We start from the raw sequence: 13,858 nt of genomic DNA, 5'->3' as shown, positions 1-13,858 counted from the left end.
GTGGTTGACAGCAAGTTGAATATGAGCCAGCAGTGTGCCCTGGCAGCCAGGAGGGCCAACCGTATCCTGGGGTGCATCAAGCACGGCATCGCCAGTCGGTCGAGGGAGGTGATTGTCCTGCTCTACTCTGCGCTGGTGCGGCCTCACCTCGAGTACTGTGTGCAGTTCTGGGCACCACAGTACAAGAAGGACATTAAACTGTTGGAGAGTGTCCAGAGGAGGGCGACGAAGATGGTGAAGGGCCTAGAGGGGAAGACATATGAGGAGTGGCTGAGGGCACTGGGTCTGTTCAGCCTGGAGAAGAGGAGGCTGAGGGGGGACCCTCATTGCGGTCTACAACTTCCTCGCAAAGGGGAGTGGAGAGACAGGTGACCTATTCACTGTAAACACCAGTGATAGGACCCGCGGGAATGGTGTTAAGCTGAGGCGGGGGAAGTTTAGGCTGGACATCAGGAAGAGGTTCTTCACCGACAGGGTGGTCGCACACTGGAACAGGCTCCCCAGGGACGTAGTCACTGCACCAAGCCTGTCTGAATTAAAAAAGCGATTGGACTGTGCACTTAGTCATATGGTCTAAACTTTGGGCAGACCTGTACGGTGCCAAGAGTTGGACTAGATGATCCTTATGGGTCTCTTCCAACTCGGGATATTCTATGATTCTGTGATTCTAGTTAAGGTTTCCTTCCCCAGACAGCTTCATCATTGCATGTACTGCTGCATCGAAGAGAGCAGATACACTCAATAGAGCACTGTGATGTTTTATCAGCAGTTTTGAATGGTTTTCATTTACACCATAGCAGATGAATGGTAATTTATAGATTCCATCCATTTAAAAGAACAAACAGATTTGGAAGTGATTGAGAGATTAGAGATGCATACACATATTTATAGTATATGTATGATACTATTGCAACTGTATGTGTGTATTAAGATGCATCCTTCGCTCTATATGTATGCAAAGGATACTATTTTTGTTCTCCAATCAATAAAAATAAGCTAGTTTAGTTCCATAGTTCCATCTAAGCAGACTTATGTCTGAAAACGTAATTCAGAGTGGAAAAGTTTTTACCATGTGTGGATAGACTGGACAGGAAGGCACCCCACCTTGCATTAGTGCTGCCCTAGTATTCATGTGTTTCCACGTATGTAATGTGAGCAGCCATGCAGTCTATCTCCTACTTCCTTTCCTGCACTGACATTTTAGCTGAGATCTTCCTTGTTTGTCAGCATAGTGGTGTCCCACATGGAAAGCCTCCACCAAAGGCATGGTGTAATTTATGCTTAGCCAAAGAGTTCCAGTTGCACCAAGTTGTCTTCCCTATCCTCATATGTTATAAACTGTCATACCTCAGGTGTATGAGTGTTCACCAACTTGCTAAACCTATTTGTTTCTGAAAGGTCATTTTAAAGGAAATGAAACAGGGTTTTAAATAATGTTTTGTATGCTAAAGAGGGGTCTCCACACAGGTCCACTGACAAAGTGCAGAGGTTAAAACTTCATTGTTGCTTCCCCCGGGACTTGTGGGTATGGGGAAGTTTCTGCAGTTCCTGCCCTACAACTGAAGTACAGTCTGAAATACATTTCCAGAATTGTGGAAATCATGTTTTTCTTTTTTTTGATCATATAAGCAAAGCTTCTATTGAATTTTACCTTCCTTCTTCCTGAAATCTCAGTTTTATACTAACAACGAAGAAGTTGGTAATTCAGAAGTCTAAATATAGATAGATTTTATTAAAATATCATCTTGCAGCTGGTGTCCAGTGTAAATATAAGGCTCAAGACAATAAGCTACTAGAATAAAATGTAAGTGAAAGACCTGAGATGGCTAATGAACTGTAATAGACTAACAGGGAAGGAGAGATTGTATGCATTAACCAAGTTCTGCCCTGTCTTGCAGCGACAGGTTAAGAAGAATCAGAAAGGCTGGGGAAGGACGTCAAACTCAAAGTGTAAGAGAAAAGATAGGCAATCCTGACTAACATTCATAGATCAGATTAAATAATTGAAGGTACCAGACAACAATAAGTACCTCATATTTCAGAGTTGAGGAAGAGAGAAGATGTAGTCCTTTTCACAACAAAGCTAAATCTTCCCTTTTCTTTTGCATTCTGTATGTTTTACTGTAAGATTTGAGAGAATAAATTTCAGTCTACTAATGTACTACATTGATTAGCAAGGTTATCAAGATGATTAAGTTGAAAGCTTTAATAATTACTAAAAACAGATGACAAGTTTTGATTTTCCCAAACAGTTGAGTCACTAAAAAATACTTCTAAAGAAATATTCTTTCATGTATGACCTTTGGGTGAAGGTCAAACAGTGAAATTTCAGTCAAAATATGCTATTTCAGAAACATTAAAACGTTGTTTGGTGATGATATCTTGACTTATTTACCTAAGTATATTAGGGAAAACTAGAAGGTCTTGAACAATTTCCATTCTCTCACGACATAATGAAACAGAGAAAAGCACGGAGAGAAATAAATCAGAAAAAGAGAGAGCTCAAAATCCTGGAGTTACATTCTTGCAGGGCTGTCTTACTGGTAAATATTGTGAGACACGTATAAAATACCTTTTGTGTATTTGTTTCAGTAATTTATCTTTGTCTAGCTATCTGATTTTTTTTACATCAGGTATAACATTGCTTGAACAACTAGAACTAAACCAAGGTTAAATGGTTATCATAGGCTTTTTTAAAAAGTCAAATAACTTCAAGAAATTAATCAAATATGGCTTCTCTAGTGTAGCTGGTGTGGTGAAAAATAATACTAGAAGTCATTGTATTCTCTGCTAGGGATTTAGGACAGTTACATTACTGTAAAATATATCTGTGTTCATGGCTGTCAGAAGAATCCTAACAAAATCCATACATTTGCCATATCTATTACCAGTGTAAAGAATTGCTTTGAAATGCCTGATCTTACTGTTATACACCCTCTACTTCCTCATTTGAGTCTTTCACAGTTCCATTTTTGTACTGAAATGTCTGTGTTGGTAAGGAAAACGGTGATATAATGATTCCAACTTGCAAAGTTTTGTTAGAAGTTGGCCATGTAGTCACAAATGTTTATGATTCTGGTAGAACACATTAAAATCCCATTTAAGTCTCAGAGTAGCTTAACCATTTGTCAATGGTGACAAACTGAAATGGTGCTGGAGACAATGCCCTGAATTGCAGCAGGCTAAGCATCCATGAAAAGATGAGGATGACTAACTGGAATAAATGGGATCTGGTAATATACTAAATTACAGTAGGACCACAGAGAAGTTATTGTTAAGCCAGATGCAACCTTTCCAAATACAACCAAAAAATCAACCTCCATCTATGTTTTCAGTTTAAACTTCGTGCAAAAATAGTATCCTCCTTTCCATGTTTATGCACCTCTGAACAATAACAACCAGCACATGAAAGCTAGCTTTACTGCAATGGCGTTTACAGAATGGGAACAAGTGAACTGTGGTACAACTGAAAATATTCTCAACAAGAACACCACCCAGTATAATACTCAAAATTTAGTCTTGGTATTCAGGATATTGTATTTATACTGAGGAGTTATAAAACATTTCTAGGTTGCAATATTTTTAAGTATCTTTGGGTATCTCACTTTATTTGTCAGTACCTCACTTCTTTATATTCAGTGGCAACATTATTGTCCTGCATACTACTTTTCTGTTGTATTCAGATGACAAATTCATCACAGAAGAGATTTAGAGTATGACTGTATAATGTCTGGCAGGAAGATACCCAATACTATTTGGAGCCTGCAGGTGCTGCTGTAATATAAAAAAAAATAATATAATAGAAAAAACTTTGTGTCATCCAAGGTGGAAGTCATATAAACTTGATTCTATTGTTTCAAATTCTTCTAAGGTGCAGTTTCCATTTTTACACTGTTCATTCCTGAACCCAGGTTTCCTTAAAAGCTATAACAACATTACAGTTCTTGTAGTTTGTGTTAAAATGGGAGGATAAAATTGTAGCTATTCATGAGAGCAAAAGCTAAAAAGAAAATCAACAAACAGAAAAGGCAAGTCATTAGTTGTAAGAACCTACAAATAAATTAAACCTTGCCTAAGATGTATTGATTTTCTGTGGCCTTGCCTATAGAATAATGTCAAGCATGCCTGACAATCCATTAGGTTCAGCAGGCAAAAAGTACGTATAATTATTCTTTTGTTTCCATCCTAAGTAATATGCTGGTATCAGGCCTAATTCTGATTCTCATCTACAATGATGCAAGTCAGAAACAATTTCCCAAAGTCAATGGAGTTATAAAAATGTAAGGATTAAAACCAAAATACATTTTACTGTAATATGTGAGTTAAATTAAGGGGAACAAGAAGATCTGCATTTTTGCAGATATTAAAGTTTCCTAACTTTTTTTGTCACCTTCTTAATCAGAATAGGCAGCTTCATCAATGAAATTAAGCATTAATCATACTAATAAATGATAAGCTTAGATCACGAGCAGAATGAATTTACTTAGACATCCTAAATGAATAAAGTATAATATTTAACACCTATGCAAAACTTTCAGAAGATAACCTGATGATTAAGCAAAAAAAGCTGATAACAATTACAACTGTCAGTGAAAAAAAGCTGTCAAAAAATAACCACAAATTCTCAATAATTTTCTATTGAAATATTCTCATTTGATCATCTTAAATTCTTATGGAAAATATTTTTGTTTTGATTTTCAATAGAAAACATACTTCAAAGGGAAACAATAGTTTTACATCAGGTTCCACCTTGATTTACAGATGCCTATAATCAGAACAATTATTTTACCACAAAAAGATCTGGTTACACTGCAGGCAGAAAAACAGAAGTGTGTAAAGAAAAACAAAAGATAGGCATAAAACTTTTGACAGTAAAAGAGAGCAGATGGAACAATGTTGCTTATTCTTAAATGTGTTTGGTTTCATCTTTTTCTGTAAAATGCCACTAAGCGGCATCTGTCTACCTCTCCTAATGACAGTTCAGTTGCAGACAGAAAAGTCACCTCTTAATGCTTCTTTCTAACTTTTTAGATTTACTATCTTTATAATTTGATATGCTTTGGAAATGGATATACACATACATAAAACGTGGAGATCCATGACCCAGATCTGAATTCTACAGCCAAGTCTCTACTGAGATTTTGTAGGTATTGTAGAGCTTTGAGATTTTCATTTCCTCAGCAATATTAGGTCATTGTTTCTCGTTGGGAGGGAAGTTTGTTTGCATGCATAAATTTGTTTATGAAGTTAGGCATTCAACCTATAAATATTTTTTGGGTTTCCTATAATAAAACTGGAGACACATAGCTAGTTGTACGTGCTTCCTCTCTAGTTCAGACTAGAAAGTATCTCCAGTAAAATACTCAAAGGTGCCCAAGGTAGGAGGAGTGAATTGCCCTTGGACTACATAGCAGTTTAGACTTAAGACTTGAACTAGGTGACTTCTTTTCAAATAGCTGAATTTAGAAGATGAATTCTTTCTCTGCTGTTGAACAAGGGACCTTTCCTGACCTGCTGAGTAGAAAATATGGAAGCCCTTCCTGCTGAAACTTATAGAAATATCTACAGTCTTTGTCGGTACATTCCATTCCAGAAAGCATAAATAATAATAATGATGATGATTCTTATATACACTTTATTTAAAGCAATTTATTTAAAGCAATAAATGGAAATACTTCACTGTTAAGATCCCATTACTTTTGCTTGCTATGATATATCAGCTTAGATAGCAAAATAAAAATGAATTATAAAACTTTCCTGAAATTTGTCATTTTTGGGTGTATGTGACAGTTATGCACCTGATGCTATCTGGGGCCTGGGAGGCAGGGGGAAGGGCAGAAAGAAATAGGCAGAATGAAGAAAGTTTCTTGAGAATCTGCTCCATTTTTTTACTTCCAAATACAAATTCCTGTTGTAAACCTTTTCATAACTTGTTACTACAGTGGCAAAATACAAGAAAGTTTGCAGAACTGGATAGTATTCAGTACAACAATAAGTGAATCAATTGAAGACAAACATTAAAAGAGTTATTTGCTAATGGGCACCATGCCAGGGTTACTCATGCAATGCTGCCTGCAGAATTCCTAAGCTGAGTTCAGAAGATACAGATCGATGCACCTCCAAAGAGAGTCTATATCAATCTCCATTTCATTCATTAGCTCCCACTCCGAGCTGGTAGGCTGCTAGTTAACTCTTTAATGTGGGAGAAACTGTCAGTGTAAAGGCCACTGGGACACACACTCTTTTCTGCTATACTTGACCTGTCGATATTTCTTGCGGCATACTGTTTAAACTGGTACGGTTAATGGCAAAATGTAGATCTACGAGGCTTGGGAGGCTTTCCTAGCTTTACATAGGCTTATCATTCTACAGTAAACATTAGTAAATGCATCCTGATGAAGTATTCATATTTGTGTCCCCTTGCATATGAATAAAAGGCCTCAGATGAAATAATTCAAACAATTCCATCCCTGAAATCAATGACAGCTTAAGTAATAAATTATGGTAATTTGAGAAATTAGCACATTGAGATATCATGCAAACGAACTAGAGGCAACTGACATTTGGTTACTAATTAAATTGTTCTAATGTCCCAGACAGACAGAATAAGCTAGCTACAGCTGTGAAGTTAAAACTCAGTTTCACTTTGAATTACTTTAGCTGTGAGTTCACTGTAAAATTGTGTAGAAATCCAGTGGGTCCAAGACATGATTGATGCATAAACCATTCAGAATACTTCTGAAAGTGCAAATATGAGATCTAACATATAAAGGTATAATTACTAAAACAAAGAACAATCTCAAACCACCCAGACTTGTGGGCTTTGCTTATTTTCTTTCTACAAATATTGAATGTACTAATTTCCCTTGCCTTACTGTTGAATAAAATCAATTTTCTCAGTAGAGCTGAACTCTTCTTTGTTTAAGGTTAGATGCAAAGTTGATATGCATCCTTAGATATAATGTTAATGTACAATCCTTGAATATTTAGAACTACGTCACTGTGTGAATCCACAGCTGTTACAGAGTCATTATTTGACAATCACTGCTCTCCATACACTTACTGACATGCTTGGAATTAGTTGAAAGGGGAATAAAAAATGTTTCACATTATTTTAAAACTCTAGTCAAATTGTTTGTAGACAAATTTTGATAACAACACCTGTTTTTTCTCTCTTGGCCAATACAATCCACGGAGAATCCTAGCTTCGACAATTTCCCTGCAGAATTGTCAAACATATGTATTTGTATTTCATTACTTGGGTAATAGCTGATTTGCCAAGTTCATTTACTACTAGTTGCTCTTCAAACACCTCAGTGGAATAATTAAGGAATACTAAGAACTGAAACTGTAGTATGTTAGGTGGGGGCTAGAGCAATTGCCCAAATCCCACTTCTGATTAAACTGCTGTCCAGAATTAAATATTCAATAACTGAAATTCTGTTTTCTTCCCTGTGAGCAACTTATCATCATGGAGACAGAATAACTCCCTGTTTTGTGCAATAGAGACCAAAAAACTCACTGCACTACTCAAACCAATTCTAATCCCTTACGAGCCTACAAGAATGGTATTTAAACTGAAAATTGACTGGGTAATGGACTAAGTGGTGCCTTCTGTTCTCATGGTTCAATATGTTGGCAATAAAACAAACAAAAGTGCATTGACACCCGATGCCTGAACTGGGGAGACTGTATGAGTGGGGAAAGGCTTTAACAGTAGAAAGGCAATTAAAAAACTTTTCTGTCTGAGGGCTAGGGTTGGTGACAGTGAAATGGATACCTTCACAAACTGCAGAAAGTAGAGGTGTGTTCTTGGCTTTGCTTTGTTCTCTTTAACTACACAGAGGCTGCAGAAGAGGAAATCTTAGCCAGATTCCCTCCTCAAAATAGTCCCACTGAAGTCTTCAGTGGGACTATTCTGGTTTGACTCCATATCTCAAAACTGGCACAGTTAAGTCAAGTACCAACTCATCCCCCTATGACCAAGTCATCTGGCACCTCTTCCATTATTACCTACTGTGGGCACATTCTAATAGCTCTAACGTCCTCCAGGTAAAAAGTCAGGCAAAACATCCTCTCCTGCATCTCATGACTCTGCCCTCATCTCATTAGCTAGAGAAGGATGTCTGGCTTCTAGATTTTACAATGATGATGAGAGAAGAACAATTCTCCAAATCATTATGGGTGTCACAAAAATCATTGTCTATAATTCAGGCTAACAGTTGCCATTGTCCAATTTTGTGCTCTGGTACATATAACTTCGCTAAACTTTAATCATCTGGACTGACATTTTCCCTGCCAAGGGGAGTTGCATTTCTAAACTGCCAGAGGAAGGCAGCATGCCATATGAATTACTCATCTGATATGACAATGTCTGTACTACCTTTTAGGGGACTCATACCAAACTCTAGTAAAGGCATTTTTGAAATCCATATTGAGATAAGCATATTTCTTAAGAAGCAGAATAACTACCAGCCCCGTGACACTAAATAGAAGACCAGACCCTTTCAAATACTAATTAAGTGTCCACAGAGGATCTAACTCAATGTTTCACTCCATAATTGCACATATTCATAGACACAGCACACATGACTACAAACTATCTGTTCTTTGAAAGCTAATACATATACTGTTGTACAGTTGTTTAGTACACTATGAGCTACAGTATTCAGAGCAAAAGCAGATTCACAGTTTGGAATTCTTGGCTCCAGTGAAGTTGCTGTTTCAGCGGATTTTGAGCATGGCAGCTGTATGAGACAGGTATGAGAACTGTGTAGGAAATATAAAGTGGAAGAAAGACTTAGCAATTGGGGCTTCGGGGATTACAAAGATAATTGTGGATCAATTCTGCCAGATGATTTGAAGTAACTTAAGCCTGCCATCAGTTCTTTAATTGTTTTTACAACAGAATTTGAGAGAGCGCTTAGTGCAATGAATGATTTGATAACACCTAGTTTCAATGCCCTGTCCATTAGTTGTGTTTCATCTCCCTTTTTATTAAGCTGGTTAGTCTACTGCTCTACGTAAGTCCAAAGATTTATGCTATAAAGAGGTTTTTACAGGTGGCTGCTGAAATATATACCTCTTAGTTGGGTTAGAATGGTAAATGAACAATAAGAGTGACTTTTCCATCTGGATCTTTCCACACATATCTTTGTAAGAAATAGCCTAATTTTAATAAGAAGTACTGAAGTATTCCTATACACTGAGCTGTGTCCAAGCTGTGCCTTATATGCAGAAAAAAAAAAAAAAAAAAAGGAATCCTTTATCCCTTCACAAACTGGTTCCTAGCAGAACAATCAGCCACTACTCTGAATTGTCATTGCTATTGAACGACTACCAGCCATTTTGAAGGCTAGCTGCAAATTCAGTGAGAAAATCCCACTGAGATTGTTTTCTGTGTTTTTTGTTTGTTTGGTTGGTTTGTTGGTTGGCTGGTTAGTGCAGTGTTAGCAGCACAGCTACATCTAACTACCTCTGCTTCCTTCCTGTAAGATATGACCTATCAAAATCCCACAATTTCTCGAACTGATAAACACAAGCAAAGTAAGCTTTAATACATACACTGAAAACTCAGGGTGTTGCCTATGGTGAAGAATTGGAGACATAATTAATCAATGGAAATTCCAAAATGGCTCATGCAATCAATCTCACTGACAACTTCTCCAAAAGCTAGTTCTAGTCTGTAGCTGGAATTCTGCCAGGTAAAAAGACTTGGATACCTCTGGGCTAAGATTGTCGTAACACCTGCTTGCTATGGTACTTTCAGGTTGGATGCAAGCATCTGTACCCAGGGAAGTCCAATATGAAAAATAAATTAATTAGCAATAATATGCTTCCTTAACACACTCAACACCTAACTTGATTTCTTCCACTAATACCAAATCCTGCTGTATCGAGAAGCGTCACTTGATGAGACTTATCAGTGGTTGCTTCTGTAGAGCAAAAGAGAAATAACTGAGAACTGCCCATTTTAGCACAATGTCTACAAAATCATGATTCTAATATGTACTCAAGATAATTTATTTTTTAAAAAATAAACAGCAGACCTTAGCTGGAGTAAATTGGTCTAGCTCTCTTGCTTTTAACACAGCCATAACCATTCATACTAGTTAAGCATCAAGTTCTATGTTCTCGTGAATAACATGGTACATAATAGCAGAAGAAAATGAGGATTTGACTACAATATTTATTAAATTAACCTTTTGCAAGTAATTCTTAAAATCACCTTTCTTCCCTCCTAAACAAGATCTAAACCAACAAATTAAGTAGGGTTGGCACAATCCTAATTGTGAATGCCAACATTAACTCTTTTGTTTATTTATTTTGCTTTATGACTGGCAGATCTGTTTCTTCCAGAATGCCTATTATTAAATGTTGCTTATTTATAATGATCACACAAAGAAGAATACACTTTCGGAAAAGTGAAAGCCTCTCTATACTTTGAAGGTGCTAAACAGAAAACATTGCTGGAGATTAAAAATAACAGTGCTCAAAGAAAATTTCTTTTTTAGCTATCTTGAATGAAAAACCTGAGACAGAAGATTGAGAACCCTGGGAAGAATTTGAAAAACTGGTTAATTTTACTGTTCATTTAAATTCCAAATTATTTGCTTCTTTGATGGAGAAGTAACGCTGAAAAATCTGTTGATCCTGCTGTTGCAGACTTTGAGTGCTCTCTTGCTTTCTTACTTTAGCTCACAGCTAAAACATCAAGTTCATTACCAACTGATTAGATTGGCAGTTGGTCAAATAAAAAAGAATTTAAAAAAAACCCTGAATTACAGATATACTGGAAAACTTTCCTGTTGGCAATGTACTGGGCTTTTAAAGTCTATGCTAATTGCTGCCAGCACTTTTAAAAATTGCCCTCTTGGAGAGTCCAGGGTATCTTTTAAGCAGGTTTCTATGAGTCCCTCTACACAGTGGTCCTGCCCCTTTGAAATGTCCATTCTAAAATCTGATGTATATTTATTCTTTTAAGAAAAATGGCCAATTGGTATACATACTTTGGCAATGCCAATTGCTTCTATTGAGGAGACAGACCACCCTGGAGTAGCAAGGGTGTTATACATCAAGACTGAACACAAGTAGACTGGACCAAAATGACTGGAAGGTCAAATGCAGTTGAAACTGTCTGTTGAGCCTTGGCCCACTGCCAATACCAGATTAAGTTAGGATCTCAATGCCTTTAAAGAAAGATGCATATGAAATGGCAGGACTGAGAGTCAGGCACACAGACAACTGTTTTCATGCTACTGTTATGCTAGAGAGGAAGGAAAAAAAAAAAGGCAAAACAGTATTGAGAGGCAAAGATGGACAGGATGAAAAAAAGAGGAAAAGCTGGAGGAGAAGAAAATCAGAGTTCAAATGTTCAACCCCTCACCTTGAATTATGCCTACTTGGCTTGCTATCTTCCCTGTCTGATGATATCTGGAATACTGCAGTGCTGCAGAAAATTTTTCTTCTTTGTGTGGTGGAGCAGAACACTGCATTGAAAAGCATGCCATGCTGATAGCTTCTCTCTTAGCTTAAAGCAAGAGCTTTTGATATAGCTTTGCAGGTCTACCCACAACTAAATGAGTAGACAAACCTTTGCATAAGTGCATGCACAAGAAACCATAGGTAAGGGAAATAAGTCCAGAAATATGCTAGGTGAGAAAGGTAAGTTTGGAAGCCTTGACCCATGCTTCAATATGTTACGGTTACATTCTGTTATTCCACACATTTTTAAGTATCCCACAAAAAGCCATTTAGCCAGTTTTTGAAGCTGCATTTTCTTTGTTTTTCTTTCCTTCAGCTGTAATTGTTCTGAAATTTTTCAAGAAATATACAAAGGTGAAATAGACTTATTGATATAAGTATATTATTTATATAAAATAAGAATCATTTCACTGAAGAAGTCCAAGTTTATTCCTCCTGAGTAAGATTTTGAAAGAGGAGTATGACGCAGTTTCATAAAAGCACTCTTCAAATGAATATGGAACAGAGTTGTAAGATTTTGGAAACTGCCATTTGCATGTACTCTCAAGGACTCACTGAAGGCTCAGCATTAAAATGTGTGTAAGTATCCTCTTGTATCTTCTGATATGCCAGAAGTGTTGAGCAAAAACTTGATCATGCTTCTCTTCCACAGACCACATAATTAGTACTTTTTAGAAGACAGGCAATGCAGAAAAGTAGCAACTTCACCTTTTGAAAAGAGGTCTCACTCCAAGCAGAAGGTAAAATGCAAATAGAAGAAATTATTGCAAGAAAAGAATATATGGTCCCTTGGGTTCCATGCATGAACTAAGAATGATGAATAAACATTCACCAAGTTCTCTATTTGGTACTACCACAAGCATGATGGAGAAGAAAGAATATAAAAATGTGTACTGAGAATAGATGGCAAATGAATATTGCACTGGCAAATTTAATTCTGATATTACCTAACTTTTGAATGCTCGGTTTTGTTACTTTATTATTCCAATAACGTATGGAGTTACCTAAACTTTATATCTGAAGCTAGAGTCCTAGACAGATAAACAGACATTGATTGATTCCAGTCCTCAGCAGTTTTCTTGGCAACACTGTTGAGTGACATTTATTTATTTATTATCATTCATTGCCTGATAGGCCAGCCTGCTTATCAGTCATCCCATGCTCATTTCCCTTAATTACAGAGATCAAATACACCACCACAAATTCCCTCCTTGACCATCCACAGCCACCACTCAGCAGCAATGTCTCAGCTTAGCATGAAAAAGAGTGGACTGGCTGATAAGAGAGAGGCTCAGATCCTGCAATGGTCTCCTACAGGTTTACCAACCAAGCGCAACAGGAATGAGTGAAGAGATCAAAGACACTGACTGTGGTTGATCAGGACAGGTGTTTGTGGTGATGTTTTCAACAGATGGAGGTTCCTGTGAGAGAAGAAAAGAGACCCAGGTTATACCAGCCAAATGTGATGACTCCTCAACCAGAACCACTGCAATCAGTTACATTTTGCTCCCTGTTGTAAACTGAAGCACATGCACACACATAGTTCTAATAATTTGCATCTTAAAAAGAAGAAATTTTACCCCTTATGAGAAGAAGAACAGATGCAAAAGAATGAGAGACCTTTACAGCAGCACTTTGATAACAGAATTCTGTTGTTCTGGAGTGATTTATTTCTGAAGAGGAAAAAAATGCAAAGAACTTGGAGCACACAAAAAGTACCTTCTCATCAAAGGTTGTCTATCGTTTCATGAATCACATGTGATAGATGAGATTTATGAATTAGAATCTGCATCAAAAGATTTACAACATTCTAAATTAGTTATGACATCTTCTCGTCTGTGAGCATAAACTTTCAACAAAATATCTATATCAACATCACAGAAGCATGGCCAACCCAGTTCTTTCATTTCATTGCAGCATACCCAGACCCTGTCACAATGTTTGATGAATTCTTGAAGGAATGGGCTTCAGATCAATTAAAATAAACACCACAAGCTGATTTATCAAATCTTTTCTGAATGCTCTCAGAAAATGTCAAAAATCTGATCCATTGACTGAGAAGAGTCAGAGAATCGTGGCAGCCTATGGGATCACAAGACCTTTTCAAAACCATCATAAATCACTACAGAAAACAAATGGGGCACCATGTGATAAGATTTCTTCTGACAGCTTTGCCTCAACAAGACATATACGAGATAAATGGATACCTTCGTCTGTGCCCAATTGTCAGTTTACAAAAGTTCCAACTTGTCAAATTGTAAAATACACCACATCCAAAATAATATACCTTTTTGGATATACAATACCACAATTTAAGAAACCTCTCACTCTATTGCAAATTTAAAAGTACTTCTGCAGGCAGGAACACTTGAGA

At 37.0% G+C, this 13,858-nt stretch overlaps 1 protein-coding gene across 1 annotated transcript in view; it reads right to left on the bottom strand.

The window, feature by feature from the left end:
• NPAS3 (neuronal PAS domain protein 3) overlaps nucleotides 1-13,858 on the bottom strand; it is a 614,752-nt gene that overhangs the window by 128,667 nt on the left and 472,227 nt on the right.

This window comes from Cygnus olor, chromosome 5 (assembly GCF_009769625.2).
Source record: "Cygnus olor isolate bCygOlo1 chromosome 5, bCygOlo1.pri.v2, whole genome shotgun sequence".
NCBI classification, from domain to species: domain Eukaryota; kingdom Metazoa; phylum Chordata; class Aves; order Anseriformes; family Anatidae; genus Cygnus; species Cygnus olor.
Note: the sequence above shows the minus strand (reverse complement) of the source record. Positions and strands in the feature narration are given on the sequence as shown.